General features: G+C 45.3%; 1 long non-coding RNA gene across 2 annotated transcripts in view; it reads right to left on the minus strand.

Annotated features, from left to right (window-relative positions):
- LOC132819470 (uncharacterized) overlaps positions 1-14,679 on the minus strand; it is a 139,468-nt gene that overhangs the window by 83,634 nt on the left and 41,155 nt on the right. Inside the window, exon 4 of one of the 2 annotated variants that reach the window (XR_009645089.1) lies at positions 1,455-1,543. The exons of the other annotated variant lie outside the window; for it this stretch is intronic. This is a non-coding gene — a long non-coding RNA (uncharacterized LOC132819470). The remainder of the gene's footprint in view (positions 1-1,454; positions 1,544-14,679) is intronic. 2 annotated transcript variants of the gene reach the window in all.

Raw genomic sequence — 14,679 nt, forward strand, 5'->3', positions numbered from 1 at the left:
TAATAGGGTAGTGGAATGGGTCTGGGTAGGATACTCTTTGGAGGATCGGTGTGGACTTGTTGGGCTGAAGAACCTGTTCTCACACTGTAGAGATTCGATGATTCATGGCACTGTGAAGCAGCAGTGTAAACAACTGAGCTATCTTTACAGCTGTTCAGCTTATTATTGCCATGTTCCATCATAGTGGTCCAAGGACAGAAAGCATGACTTGGGTTTTCTAATGATATAACATTCTTTTGGCAGCTTGAAGCTCACTGAATTCTAGCTGTGTAGGATAGCCTTGGTTCTAGACAGGAGTCATGAATACATCAGTGCAATGTCCTTATCATCCAATGGCCAGCTTTTGTTCTGCTGTGTCTTTTAAATATAGTTGATATGGAGGAGAGATGTTGTCTTGAAGTTGACAAGACGATAAATGGTCTTGGGACACTGACCTTGAACAAATCTGGCCATGAGCTCAGGCTACATATTCTGGTTTGGGCTGCAGCAGTCTGAGATGACTCACTACCAGACAAGAACAAGGATACTGGTAAAATGAATGAAAAGCGACTGCTGCCAGGATGTCAGGCACACATTCTGGGTCTGCACAGCTGTAGATTCAGGGAGTAGACTTTACCAGTTTAGGAAAATAAAGAGTTCACACAGAGTCATAGAGATGTACAACGTGGAAACAGACCCTACGGTCCAACCCATCCTTGCCAATCAGATATCCCAACCCAATCTAGTCCCACCTGCCAGCATCCGGCCCATATCCCTTCAAACCCTTCCCATTCATATACCCATCCAAATGCCTCCTAAATATTGCAATTGTACCAGCCTCCACCACATCCTCTGGCAGCTCATCCCATATTCAGAAATCTCATCATTCACAATGGATTCCAAAATCTTATTAACGACTGAGGTCAGGCTTATCAGCCTATAATTTCCCATCTTTTGCTTTACTTCCTTCTTAAACAGTGGGGAGGGGTTACTTTAGTGATTTTCCCAGTCCTCTGGGACCCACCCTGACTCCAGTAATACCTAAAGATCACTACTAATACCTCCACCAGCTCTTCAGCTATCTCCTCCAGAACTGTAGGGTATAGACCATCTGGTCCAGGTGATTTATCCTCTTTCAGATCTTCCAGTTTTTCTAGCAGCTTTTCCTTAGCAATGGCTACCGTACTCATCTCTGCCCCCCCCACCCCCAACTTTTTTAAAGTGTCCAAACCCTTAGAAGGCAAGGTCACATAGCTAATTTACTCATCATTGAAGTTGCCATATTCACAGTGCTCTACAATTCCATACAAATTATTTAATGTATTAATATTTCCTTCTTGGTGATGGATCAACTTGCTAAACGTAGCCTGCTTGATAATGATATTGATTATTGCATATCATCTGCTATTACTGGCTCATCAGATGTGGCTTTTACATCATCAAACCCCTGTTTCATGAGAGAAGTGTCGAGTTACCTATCCATCGCAGATAATAGCATGTTGATCAGCTCACTGAATGAAACAAAAATCGAAATTGTAGGAGAACCCCAAGAGGCCTGGAGCATCTGTGGAGAGAAAGCAGAGTTAACGTTTTCTTTGTACCAAAACCCAGTGCCATGTACTGCCTGCTAAATTTGCAGCAGGAATTCAGCTACACTGCTGTTTGGTTGGGATTTGAAACCTGTTCAAAGCTTTCTGTTAATAGCAGAGACTTCTTTTACTCACCCAATCACTCACTGCTATCAGATAATTTTGTTAGCCTTGTGTTAACATACAATACTTCCGTCTCTGCTTAGCTAAACAAAGCATTAACTTTATTAAGAAAATTCTTACTGAGGCTTCATCTTGCCTGGAAGGTCTATGAGACAGAGCAAGATCATATGACACTATATAATTTGCTGTGATGATGTGCACTGTATCTCATTAGCATATTATACAGTTAGAATCAACGCATTATGACTTATTCTGTCCATTTCTTCCCTCCTTTCACATAGTCAAATTAACTTACATCTGTCAAAGCCATAGGATATGAAGAGAAATTGCTAAGAAGGGTCACTGGACCCAAAATATTGACTCTGCTTTCTTTGCACAGATGCTACCAGACATGCTGAGTTTCTCTAACAGTTTCTGTTTCTGACTTCCAGCATCCACATGTTCTTGATTTTATTCACCAAAGAAATTGAAACCTCTTCTATATTTTTATGCTTGATTCTGAGTTTGAAAATTATAATCATAAAGGCTGATGACATGATCACATTTCCAGAAGCTTCAGAACCTACTGCATTGTATTTAAATTCCATTTAAAGCTGACAGAAATACTTTGAGTTAAGCCATTTGCTTCCAAAGGGAAGCATTCAGACTCATTATGCTAAAATGGGTGCAAATGCTTTCATCTCGCAATGGAAACTCCAGTGGGAGAGACAAAGCAACATAATTAGTTTAATAACTTTGCAACTAATCCATTGAAATGGGCCATCAGTATCTGAAAAGCCTGCTCTTGTCACATGATTGAAATTGGAACTGATTGAATTGTTTAAACATAAATTTTGGGATTGTAAATTAGTTGCCTTGTGACTTCCAGAGGAAAAGGAGAAATCCAGACTGAGTTGGCAGCATGCCTTAGACTCGCCATCTCTATCTCCAAGTTGCTGATTGGAAAGAAGCCTAAATCTGCCTGCAGGGAGGGAAAATTATTGGGCCCAGCTCAGCAAGGAAATTATTATTGGATCTGACCCTCGAGAAGTTCTAACTCATGAGGACTGATTATTAATACCTCTAGATTAAGGAAAACATAAAATTTATTTTGTCAGTATTCACCTTTGGAAAAGACAATGTTGTGGAGGAGAATACTGAGATAAAGGCTACCAGTCGACTTGGGACTGAGGTTCACAAGGAAGAAGAAGGCTTATGTTAAAATGAGATGTGAAGGTGCAGTTAGGGCGCTTGAGATTTACAAGGTAGACAGGAAAGACCCAAAGAAAGAGCTAAGAAGAGTCAGGAGGGACATGAGAAGTCATTGGCAGATAGGATCAAGGAAACCTCTCAGGCTTTCTATAGGTATATCAGGAATAAAAAGAATGATGAGAGTAAGACTAGGACTAATCAAGGATAGTAGTGGGAAGTTGTGTATGGAGTCAGAGGAGAAAGAGGAAGCATTAAATAAATATTTTTCATCAGTATTCACATTAGAAGAAGACAATGTTGTTGAGAAGAATACTGAGATACAGGCTACTAGACTAGGTGGGATTGATGTTCGTAAGGAGAAGGGTGTTAGCAATTCTGGAAAGTGTGAAAATAGATACAATTTGGAGATGCTGGTGTTGGACTGGGGTGTACAAAGTTAAAAATCACACAACACCAGGTTATAGTCCAACAGGTTTAATTGGAAGCACACTAGCGTTTGGAGCGCTGCTCTTTCATCAGGTGATAGTGGAAGACACAAGTCTAAGGCACAGAATTTAAAGCAAAAGTTTACAGTGTGATGTAACTGAAATTAAACTTTGAAAAATACCTTGATTGTCTGTTGAGTCATTCATCTGCTGATTACAATGATAGTTTCACTTCTTTCATGTGTAAATCACAAAACCTTTTTTTAAAAAGTTGCATTCTCTGGTTAGCTGTAACAATGAGTGCTAGCTAGACAATTTGTTGAAGGTGTTAGCCCCCTGTGTTCTCTGTCTATGCCATGACATTTAGACTGATTCTAATCTAAAAAGTGAGATAACAGAGTTTTACATGAATCCATGCAGTTTTTGAGCAAAGTACAATGTAACTCCGCAAGTACAAATTCAACCCCCAAAATATATGTGTACAGGTGGGTCTTTGCCTGTCTGTCTGTGTGTGTGTCTGTCTGGGTTGGGGGTTGTGAGTGTGAGAGAGAGTGTATATGTGTGTGTAGTGAGTGTAGAGTTGTCTAAGTCTCTGAGAGGATGCCTGTGTGTGTGTCTGTGAGGGTGTGTGTAGTGTCTGTGTGTCCGTGTGTATGTGTGTGTATAGGAGTTGTTGTGGTTCTGCTTGCCGAGCTGGAAGTTTTTGCTGCAAACGTTTCGTTCCCCGGCTAGGGAACATCGTCAGTGCTGTTGGAGCCTCGTGTGAAGCGCTGCTTTGATGTTTCTTCCGGTATTTATATTGGTTTGTTCTTGCCGCTTCCGGGTGTCAATTTCAGCTGCCGTGATTTGTATGTGGGGTCCAGGTCGATGTGTCTGTTGATGGATGTTCTTGCCGTTTCCGGGTGTCAGTTTCAGCTGTAGTGGTTTGTATATGGTGTCCAGGTCAATGTGTCTGTTGATGGAGTTTGGGGATGAATGCCATGCTTCTAGGAATTCTCTGGCTGTTCTCTGTCTGGCTTGTCCTATGATAGTGGTGTTTTCCCAGTCAAATTCATGTTGCTGGTTGTCTGAGTGTATGGCTACTAGAGATAGCTGGTCGTGTCGTTTTGTGGCGAGCTGATGTTCATGGATGCGGATTGTTAGCTGTCTTCCTGTTTGTCCTATATAGTGTTTTGTGCAGTCCTTGCATGGTAGGACTGCAGACAAGCCAGACAGAGAACAGCCAGAGAATTCCTAGAAGCATGGCATTCATCCCCAAACTCCATCAACAGACACATTGACCTGGACACCATATACAAACCACTACAGCTGAAACTGACACCCGGAAACGGCAAGAACATCCATCAACAGACACATCGACCTGGACCCCACATACAAATCACGGCAGCTGAAATTGACACCCGGAAGCGGCAAGAACAAACCAATATAAATACTGGAAGAAACATCAAAGCAGCGCTTCACACGAGGCTCCAACAGCACTGATGATGTTCCCTAGCCAGGGAACGAAATGTTTGCAGCAAAAACTTTCAGCTCAGCGAGCAGAACCACAACAACGGATACCCGAGCTACAAATCTTCAATCAGATTTTGTGTATAGGAGTGCCTGTGTGTCTGTGTGTAGGAGTGTGTGTGTGTGTGTGTGTGTGTGTAGTGCAATGGTGGTCACCTGTAATGTGCCATGAACCCAAGGTCCCGGTTGAGGCGCTCCCTATGGGTACCGAATTTAGATATCAGCCTCAGCTCGGCCACTTTTCACTGCTGCCTGTCCTGAAGTCCGCCTTGGAGGATGGTCACCCGAAGGTCTGATGTCGAATGTCCTGGACTGCTGAAGTGTTCTCCAACTGGGGGGAGCTCTCCTGTCTGTTGATTGTTGTTCGGTGCCCATTCATCCATTGTTGTAGCCTTTGCTCGGTTTCACCAATGTACCATGCCTCAAGGCATCCTTGCGTGCAACATATATGATAGACAACGTTGGCTGAGTCACATGAGTACCTGTCATGTACATGGTGGGAGGTGTCCCCACGTGTAATCGTGATACCTATGTCCACACTCTGAAATGTCTTGCAGTGCCTACCGTGACAGGGTTGTATGGAGTTGTCCTGAAAGCTGGGCAGCTTGCTACGAATAATTATTGTTTGAGGTTTGGCAGCTGTTTAAAGTCAAGCAGTGGAAGTGTGGGGAAGGTCTTGGCGAGGTGCTCATCCTCATTGATAATGTGTTGCAGGTCACGAAGAACAAGGCATAGTTTTTCAGCTCCTGGAAAGTACTGAACAACGAAGGGTACCCTGTCCGTTGTAACATGTGTCTGTCTGCTGAGGAGGTCATTATGGTTCCTTGCTGTGGCACGTCGGAACTGGCGGTCGATGAGGTGGGCATTGTACCCCGTTCTTGTGAGGGCATCTGAGTATTTCCAGGTGCCCGTCCTGTTTTTCCTCATATGAGCAGGTCTGGTGTATGCGTAGGGCTTGTCCATAGAGGATGGCAGTTTTAATATGTTTTAGGTGGAAGCAGGAGAAGTGTAGCATTGTGAGGTTGTCTGTGGATTTGTGGCAGAGTGTGGTGCTGAGGTGTCCATCTTTGATGGAGGTGAATGTGTCCAAGAATGAGACAGATAGTCGAGAGTAGTCCATGGTGAGTTTGATGGTGGGATGAAACTTGTTGATGTCACTGTGTAATTTTATCAGTGATTCCTCGTCATGGGTCCAGAGGAAGAAAATGTCATCAATGTACCTGGTATATAATGTTGGTTGGAGATTCTGCATAGAGAAGAAGTCCTACACACACAAACACACACACACACACCCTCTCAGAGACTTAGACCACTCTACACTCATGCACACACATATACACTCTCTCTCACAACCCCCCCACCCCAGACATGCACACACACTCCCACATGCACCTCCTCATAGACTTAAGACACTCTACACACACATATACACTCTCTCTCACACTCACAACCCCCAACCCAGACAGACACACACACACAGACAGACGAAGACTCACATGTACACATATATTTTGTGGGTTGAATTTGTACTTGCAGAGTTACGTTGTACTTTGATCAAAAACTGCATGAATTCATGTAAAACTTTGTTATCTCACTTTTTAGATTAGAATCAATCTAAACATCATGACACAAACAGAGAACACAGGGGGCTAGCACCTCCAACATATTGTCTAGCTATCACCCATTGTTACAGCTAACCTGAGAATGCAACTTCTTTGGAAAAAAGTTTTGTGATTTACACATGAAAGAAGTGAAACTATCATTGTATTCGAACAGATGAAAGACTCAACAGACAATCAAGGTATTTTTCAATGTATAATTTCAGTTACATCACACTGCAAACTTTTGCTATAAATTCTGTGTCTTCGAATTGTGTCCTCCACTATCACCTGATGAAGGAGCGGTGCTCCGAAAGCTAGTGTGCTTCCAATTATACCTGTTAGACTATAACCTGGTTTGTGTGATTTTTAACTTTGAAAATAGATAAGTCCCCTGTGCTGGATGGGATATGACTTTGATCTTTATGTCATCATTGTCTACAGGAATAGTGCCAGAAGACTGGACGATAGCAAATGTTGCTCCCTCGTTCAAGAAGGGGAATAAAGACAACCTTGGCAAGTATAGACCAGTGAACCTTACTTCGGTTGTGGTTAAAGTGTTCGAAAAGTTTATAAGAGATAGGATTTATAATCATCTGGGAAAAAAAATGATTAAGAGTAGTCAACACGGTTTTGTAAAGGTTAGGTCATGCTTCACAAACCCTAATGAGTTTCTTTAAGAAGGTGACCAAACAGGTGGATGTGGGTAAAGCTGTTGATATGGTGTATATGGGTTTCAGAAAGGCATTTGATAAGGTTCCCCAAGTAGGCTTTGCACAAAATATGGAGGCATGGGATTGAGGATGATTTAATGGGTTGGATCAGAAATTGGTTCGCTGAGAGAAGACAGAGGGTGGTGGTTGTTGGGAAATGTTCATCCTGGAGTTCAGTTACCAATAGGGTAAAACATGGATCTATTTTGGGGCCACTGCTGTTTGTCATTTTTATAAATGACCTGGATGAGGGTGTAGGAGGATGGGTTAGAAAATTTGCAGATGACACTAAGGTCAGTGAAGTTGTGGATAGTGCTGAAGGATGTTGCAGGTTAAAGAGGGACATAGATAAGCTGCAGAGCTGGGCTGAGAGGTAGAAAATGAAGTTTAATGCAGAAGCATGTGTGATGATTCACATTGGAAGAAGCAATAGCATTGCAGAGTACTAGGCTAATGGTGAGATTCTTGGTAGTGTGGATGAGCAGAGAGATCTCAGTGTCCATGTAATTAGATCCCTGAACAGTTGCCACCAAGGTTGATAGGGTTGTTAAGAAGACATTCAGTGTGCTAGCTTTTATTAGTAGAGACATTGAGTTTTGGAATAATGAGATCATGTTGCAGCTGTACAAAACTCTGGTGCAGCCACACTTGGAGTATTGCATGCAGTTCTGGTCACCACATTATAGGAAGGATGTGGAAGCTTTGGAAAGGGTTCAGAAGAGATTACCAGGATGTTGCCTGGTATGGAGGGAAGGTCATAAGGGACTTGAGGCTATTTCTGTTAGAGAGAAGAAGGTTGAGAGATGACTAAATTGAGACATATAAGATAATCAGAGGGTTAGATAGGGTGGACAATGACAGCTTTTCTCCTCACATGGTGATGGCGAGCATGAGGGGACATAGCTTTAAATTGAGGGGTAATAGGTATAGGACAATTGTCAGGGATAGGTTTTTTTACTCAGAGTAGTAGGGGCATAGAATGCCCTGCCTGCAACTTCATGCCCAAGATCCACAAGCCTGACTACCCTGGCCGACCCATCATCTCAGCCTGCTCCTGCCTCACCTAACTCATTTCCACCTACCTCGATACTGTCCTATCCCCCTGGTCCAGGAACTTCCCACATACATTCGGGATACTACCCATGCCCTCCACCTCCTCCAAGATTTTCATTTCCCTGGCCCCCCAATGTCTCATCTTCACCCTGGACACCCAGTCCCCTATACACCTCCCTCCGTTAGGACCAGGGCCTCCAAGCCCACTGTTTCTTTCTTTCCCGATGTAGCCTTCCACTGACACCCACGTCCACCTGGTTAAACTGGTCCTCATCCTCAATAATTTCTCCTTCAAATCCTCCCACTTCCTCCAGATTAAGGCGGTAGCCATGGGCACCCACATGGGCCCCAGCTATGCCTGTCTCTTTGTTGGCTATGTAGAACAGTCCATCTTCCGTAGTTTCACCGGCACCACTCCCCACCTTCTCCCCCACTACACTGATGACTGCATTGGCACCACCTCCTGCTCCCACGAGGAGGTTGAATAGTTCATCAACTACACCAACACATTCCACCCTATCCTTTAAGTTCACCTGGATTATCTCTGACACCTCCCACTCCTTCCTGGACTGCTCCATCCCCATCAACAGTGACTGACTCAACACTGACATTTTCCACAAACCCACCGACTCCCACAACTACCTGGATTACACCTTCTCCCAGCCTGCCTCCTGCAAAAATGTTATCCCTTATTTCCAATTCCTCCATCTCTGCTGCATCAGCTCCCAGGAGGACCAGTTCCACCACAGAACTCACCAGGTGGCCTCCTTCTTTAAAGACGGCAATTTCCCCTCCCACGTGGTTGATGATGCCCTCCAGTGTATCTCATCCACTTCCCGCACCTCTGCCTTTGAACCCCTCCCCTCCAACTGCAAGAAGGACAGAACCCCCAGTCCTCACCTTCCATCCCACCTGCCTCCATGTATATTGCATCATCCTTCGCCATTTCTGTCATCTTCAAGTGTACCCCACCACCAGGGATATATTTCCCTCCTCACCCCTATGCACTTTCCGTAAAGTCCTTTCCCTCCACGACTACCTTGTCAGGTCCACGCTCCCCCCCCCAAAAGCCCACCCTCGCCTTCCGGGACCTTCCCCTGCCATCGCAGGAATTGCAAAACCTACACCCACACCTCCCCCCTCACCTCCGACCAAGGCACCAAAGGAGCCTACCACATCCAAAGTTTCACCTGCACTTTCACACATGTCGTTTACTGTATCCGCTCCTCCCAATGTGGTCTCCTCTACACTGGGGAGACAGGACGTCTAGTCGCAGAGCGCTTCAGAGAACATCTCCGCACCAGTCAACCCCACCACCCCGTGGCCGAACATTTCAACTCTCCCTCCCACTCTGCCGAGGACATGCAGGTCCTGGACCTCCTCAATTGCCACTCCCTTACTATCCGACGCCTAGAGGAAGAATGCCTCATCTTCCACCTCGGGACCCTCCAACCCCAGGACATCAATGTGGATTTCACTAGTTTCCTCATTTCCACCCCTCCCCCCCACCTTGCCCTGGTTTCAACCTTCCAGCTCAGCACTGCCCTCATGACCTGTCCATCTACCCTCCCAACTATCCATTTCACCCTCCCCTCTGACTTATCACCATTAGCCCCACCTCCATCCACTTATTGCACTCTAAGCCACCTCCCCCACAACCCCTTCCCCCTCCCATTTATCTCTCCATCCCAGTGGCTCCCAGCCTAATTCCTGATGAAGGCCTTTTGCTGATTTTCCTGCTCCTCGGATGATGTCTGACCTGCTGTGATTTTCCAGCACCACAGTCTCAACATACCACAGACTGCCTGCAACAGTGCCAACTTTAAGGGAATTTAAATAGTAATTGGATAAACATATGAACGATAATGGAATAGTGTAGGATTGTCATAGAGTCATAGAGATGCACAGAATGGAAACAGACCCTTCGGTCCAACTCGTTCATGCCAGCCAAATATCCCAACGTAATCTAGTCCCACCTGCCAGCACCCAGCCCATATCCCTCCAAACCCTTCCTGTTCATATACCCTTCCAAATGCCTCTTAAATGTTGCAATTGTACTAGCCTCCACCACATCCTCTGGCAGCTCATTCCATACACGTACCACCCTCTGCGTGAAAAAGTTGCCCCGTAAGTCTCTTTTATATCTTTCGCTCTCACCCTAAACCCTCTAGTTCTGGATTCTCTGATCCTAAGGAAAAGATTTTGCCGATTTACCCTATCCATGCCCCTTATAATAGCACAACATTAAGGGCTGAAGGGTCTGTACTGCACTGCAATGTTCTATGCTAATATTCCATCTCCTCTTCTGGCATGTCCTCCTTTAACATCCTGAGTGCTCGTGTGTAAACACAGTACTGAAGCAAATCCCCATTTTAAATGTATTTTCTTTCATGATCCGTTATCTGAGGGAAGATGTACTGGCATGGGACGCAGTCCAGACAAAGTTCACTGGGCTGATGTCAAGTCTGGAGGGACTGTTTTATGAGGAGAGGCTGAGTAGTTTGGACCTGTAGTTTGGAATAGAGAAAAATGAGACTTGACCTTATTGAAACATCAGGGATTCTTTGGAGACTTGATGGGGCCCATGCAGAAAGGTTGTTTCCCTTTGTGGGAGAATCTAGGATCGGGGGCATAATCTCACAGTAAGGGATCACACATTTAAGACAAATGTGGAAGAATTGCTTCTCTTGGAGGAGGGTAAATATGTGGAATTCTTTACTACAGGCATATGTCGTGAGTGGGTCAAGGTAGATCAAAGTATACTCAAGGCTGAACTAAACTGATCAATCAGTAGACTAACTAGTAAATCAAAGATTAAAGGAATAAGGTAGGAAAGTGGAGTTGAGGATTAGCAAATCAGCCATGATCTCATTGAATGGTACAGCAGATTCTGGATTGAATAGCCCACTGTACCCCTGTGTCTCATGATTAAAGAATTTTGCTGTGGGTTTATTTCAAAACTTGGAATTCAAAAACCAGGGTGTTGGGAGTATCCCTCTGCCTCTCTAAGTGACTGAATAGAAAGAGAAAGAAGTAAATCAAACACTGCCTTGCTGCTATCCTCCATCTTTCCATGACACCTGATTGAGCAAGCTTTTGAGCATCTGACTTAATCTCATGTAATTTTGTCATATTTTGCTTAGTAATTCTTCTGTGAAGGACCATTGGATTTTTTATCATGTTAAAATGTAATATGAATGCAATTTGTTGTTACTTCAGTCTGGCATTCTCCTCCTCATGCCAGCCTCCTGTCTAAGTCTTGCATCCCGCTCCAGCCCCCAGTCCAGGACTAGTCTCTTTGCGCTGGTCTCCGGTCTGGGACTCACTTCCCTGCACCAGTTCGCAGTCCAGGTCTCTCCTCCACACACCTGTTCCCAATTCAGGACTCACCTCCCAACACTGGCTTCCAGTCCGGGTCTCACATCTCCGAATGTCCTCTGGGCTGGGACCTGTCTCACCACACTGGCCTCCTATCCAGCACTTGCCTCCAAGACTTATGTCCTGACCTCCTCTGTTCCCTTCCATGTTAAGTTAAAAAGTTAAGAAGACCATCTTGGTCTCTGTTTTTGCCCTTCCCTGTGCTTGATGTGAAGTGCTGGCCCTCACTTGTGTGTCTCTCTCTCTCTATCAGGAAGAGTTATCTTTTATATTTATGAACTCTCTCATGAACAATGCCATTGTGTAGAAACACCAGCAAACAAACAATATTCTACTTTCAATTAAGAATAATATGGAGTTAGTAAAAGTCACACTTTTGATTTCTATGTTTAAAATATTCAGGAGCTATCCATGTCACAATGCGGCTGTCTTGCTAATTTTTCAGAGTAAGCTTTTATTGCCCAAATTACTTCAACAATAGGTCTGGATCTTTTATTTGGAGTGAAACAAATTTCTTATTATTATCTGTCTGGTTGGATCTGTCTGCAGTAATGTCAGGAGAAATGTATTTTACACCATGATTTTAGCTTCCCCGGTCCCCAACGCCTTATCTTCATCAGGACATCCAGTCCCTGTACACCTCCATCCCCCATCACGAAGGACTCAAAGCCCTCCGCTTCTTCCTTTCCCGCCACACCAACCAGTACCCTTCCACTGACACCCTCCTTCGACTGACTGAACTGGTCCTCACCCTGAACAACTTCTCTTTCCAATCCTCCCACTTCCTCCAAACCAAAGGAGTAGCCATGAGCACCTGCATAGGCCCCAGCTATGCCTACCTCTTTGTAGGATATGTGGAACAGTCCACTTTCCGCAGCTACACTGGCACCACCTCCCACCTTTTCCTCCACTACATTGATGACTGTATTGGCGACGCCTCGTGCTCCCACGAGGAGGTTGAAAAGTTCATCCACTTTACTAACACCTTCCACCCCAACCTCAAATTCACCTGGACCGTCTCAGACTCCTCTCTCCCCTTCCTAGACGTTTCCATTTCTATCTCGGACGACGGAATCAACACGAACATTTACTATAAACCGACCGACTCCCACAGCTACCTAGACTACACAACCTCCCACCTTGCCCCCTATAAAAATGTCATCCCATACTCCCAATTCCTTCGTCTCCGCTGCAACTGCTCCCAGGAGGACCAGTTCCAACACCGTACAACCCAGATGTTCTTCTTCTTCAAAGACCGCAATTTCCCCCAGACGTGATCAACGATGCCCTCCACCACATCTCCTCCACTTCCCGCTCCTCAGCCTTTGAGCCCCGTTCCTCCAATTTCCACCAGGAAAGAACCCCACTGGTCCTCACCCACCACCCCACCAACCTCCATATACATCGTATCATTCGCCATCATTTCCCCCATCTCCAAACAGACGCCATCATCAGAGATATATTTCCCTCCCCTCCCCTATCAGTGTTCCGAAAAGACCACTCCCTCCGTGACTCCCTCATCAGGTCCACACCCCCCACCAACTCAACCTCCACTCCCGGCACCTTCCCCTGCAACCGCAAGAAATGCAAAACTTGCGCCCACACCTCCCCCGTTACTTCCCTCCAAGGCCCCAAGGGATCCTTCCATATCTGCCACAAATTCACCTGCACCTCCACACACATCATCTACTGCACCCGATGTGGCCTCCTCTATAATGGGGAGACAGGCTGCCGACTTGCAGAACGATTCAGAGAACACCTCTGGGACACCCGGACCAACCAACCCAACCACCCCGTGGCTCAACACTTCAACTCCCCCTCCCACTTCACCAAGGACTCCTTCATCGCCAGACCATAGCAACACAACGGCTGGAGGAAGAGCGCCTCATCTTCCACTTAGGAACCCTCCAACCACAAGGGATGAACTCAGATTTCTCCAGTTTCCTCATTTCCCCTCCCCCCACCTTGTCTCAGTCAAATCCCTCGAACTCAGCACCGCCTTCCTAACCTGCAATCTTCTTCCTGACCTCTCCGCCCCCACCCCCACTCCGGCCTATCACCCTCACCTTGACCTCCTTCCACCTATCGCATTTCCAACACTCTTCCCCCAAGTCCCTCCTCCCTACCTTTTATCTTAGCCTGCTAGATACACTTTCCTCATTCTTGAAGAAGGGCTCATGCCCGAAACGTTGATTCTCCTGCTCTTTGGATGCTGCCTGACCTGCTGCGCTTTTCCAGCAACACATTTTCAGCTCTGATCTCCAGCATCAGCAGTCCTCACTTTTTCCTTCCAGTCAGAATGATAGTACGTTTGAGTAAAGTTAACTACAGAGACATAAAAAAAGGAGCTGGCTAGAGTTGATTAGAAGGGGATTCGAGTAGGGAGGACAGTAGAGCAGCAATGGCAAGAGTTTCTGAGGGTAATTCAGGAGGCTCAGCAGAAATTCATCTCAAGGAAAAAGAAACATACTGAAGGAGAGGACCAGGCAATCATGGCTGACAAGGGAAATTGGGGACAGCATTAAAGCATAGGAAAAAAACAGGCAACATGGTTAAGAGTAGTGTGAAGCCAAAGGATTGGGAAGCCTTTAAAAACCAGCAGAGGGCAACTTAAAAAGCAACAAGGAGGAAAAGATAAAATGTGAGCATAAGCTAACTGGTAACATGAAAGAAGAATGAAAGAGTTTGTTTTAGATATAGTAAAGCTGGGAGAGAGGCAAGAGTGGACATTAGACTGCTGGAAAATGAAGCTGGTGAAGTAATAAAATGGGGAATAAAGAAATGGCAGAGGAACTGAGTAATACTTTGCATCAATGTTGAAAAGGTCCTGGGTCTTCACAGTGAAAGATACCAGTACCATAACAGGACTTCAAAAGAGTCAGGGGCAGAGGTGGGTGTAGTGGAGGTTTTTGGGGAACTGAAAGGTTTGAAGGTGGACAAATCACCTAGACCATATGGACCACTGGGGTTCTGAGGGAGATAGCTGAAGAGATTGTGTAAGCACTAATGATAATTTTTCAGGAATCTCTAGAGTTGGGGAGGGTCATGGAGGACTGGACAATGGTTTATTAACAGTTGTGTTTAAAAAGTGTGGGAGGCAGAGGATGAGAAGTTGGATAGC

Source organism: Hemiscyllium ocellatum, chromosome 10 (genome assembly GCF_020745735.1).
Source record: "Hemiscyllium ocellatum isolate sHemOce1 chromosome 10, sHemOce1.pat.X.cur, whole genome shotgun sequence".
NCBI lineage: Eukaryota > Metazoa > Chordata > Chondrichthyes > Orectolobiformes > Hemiscylliidae > Hemiscyllium > Hemiscyllium ocellatum.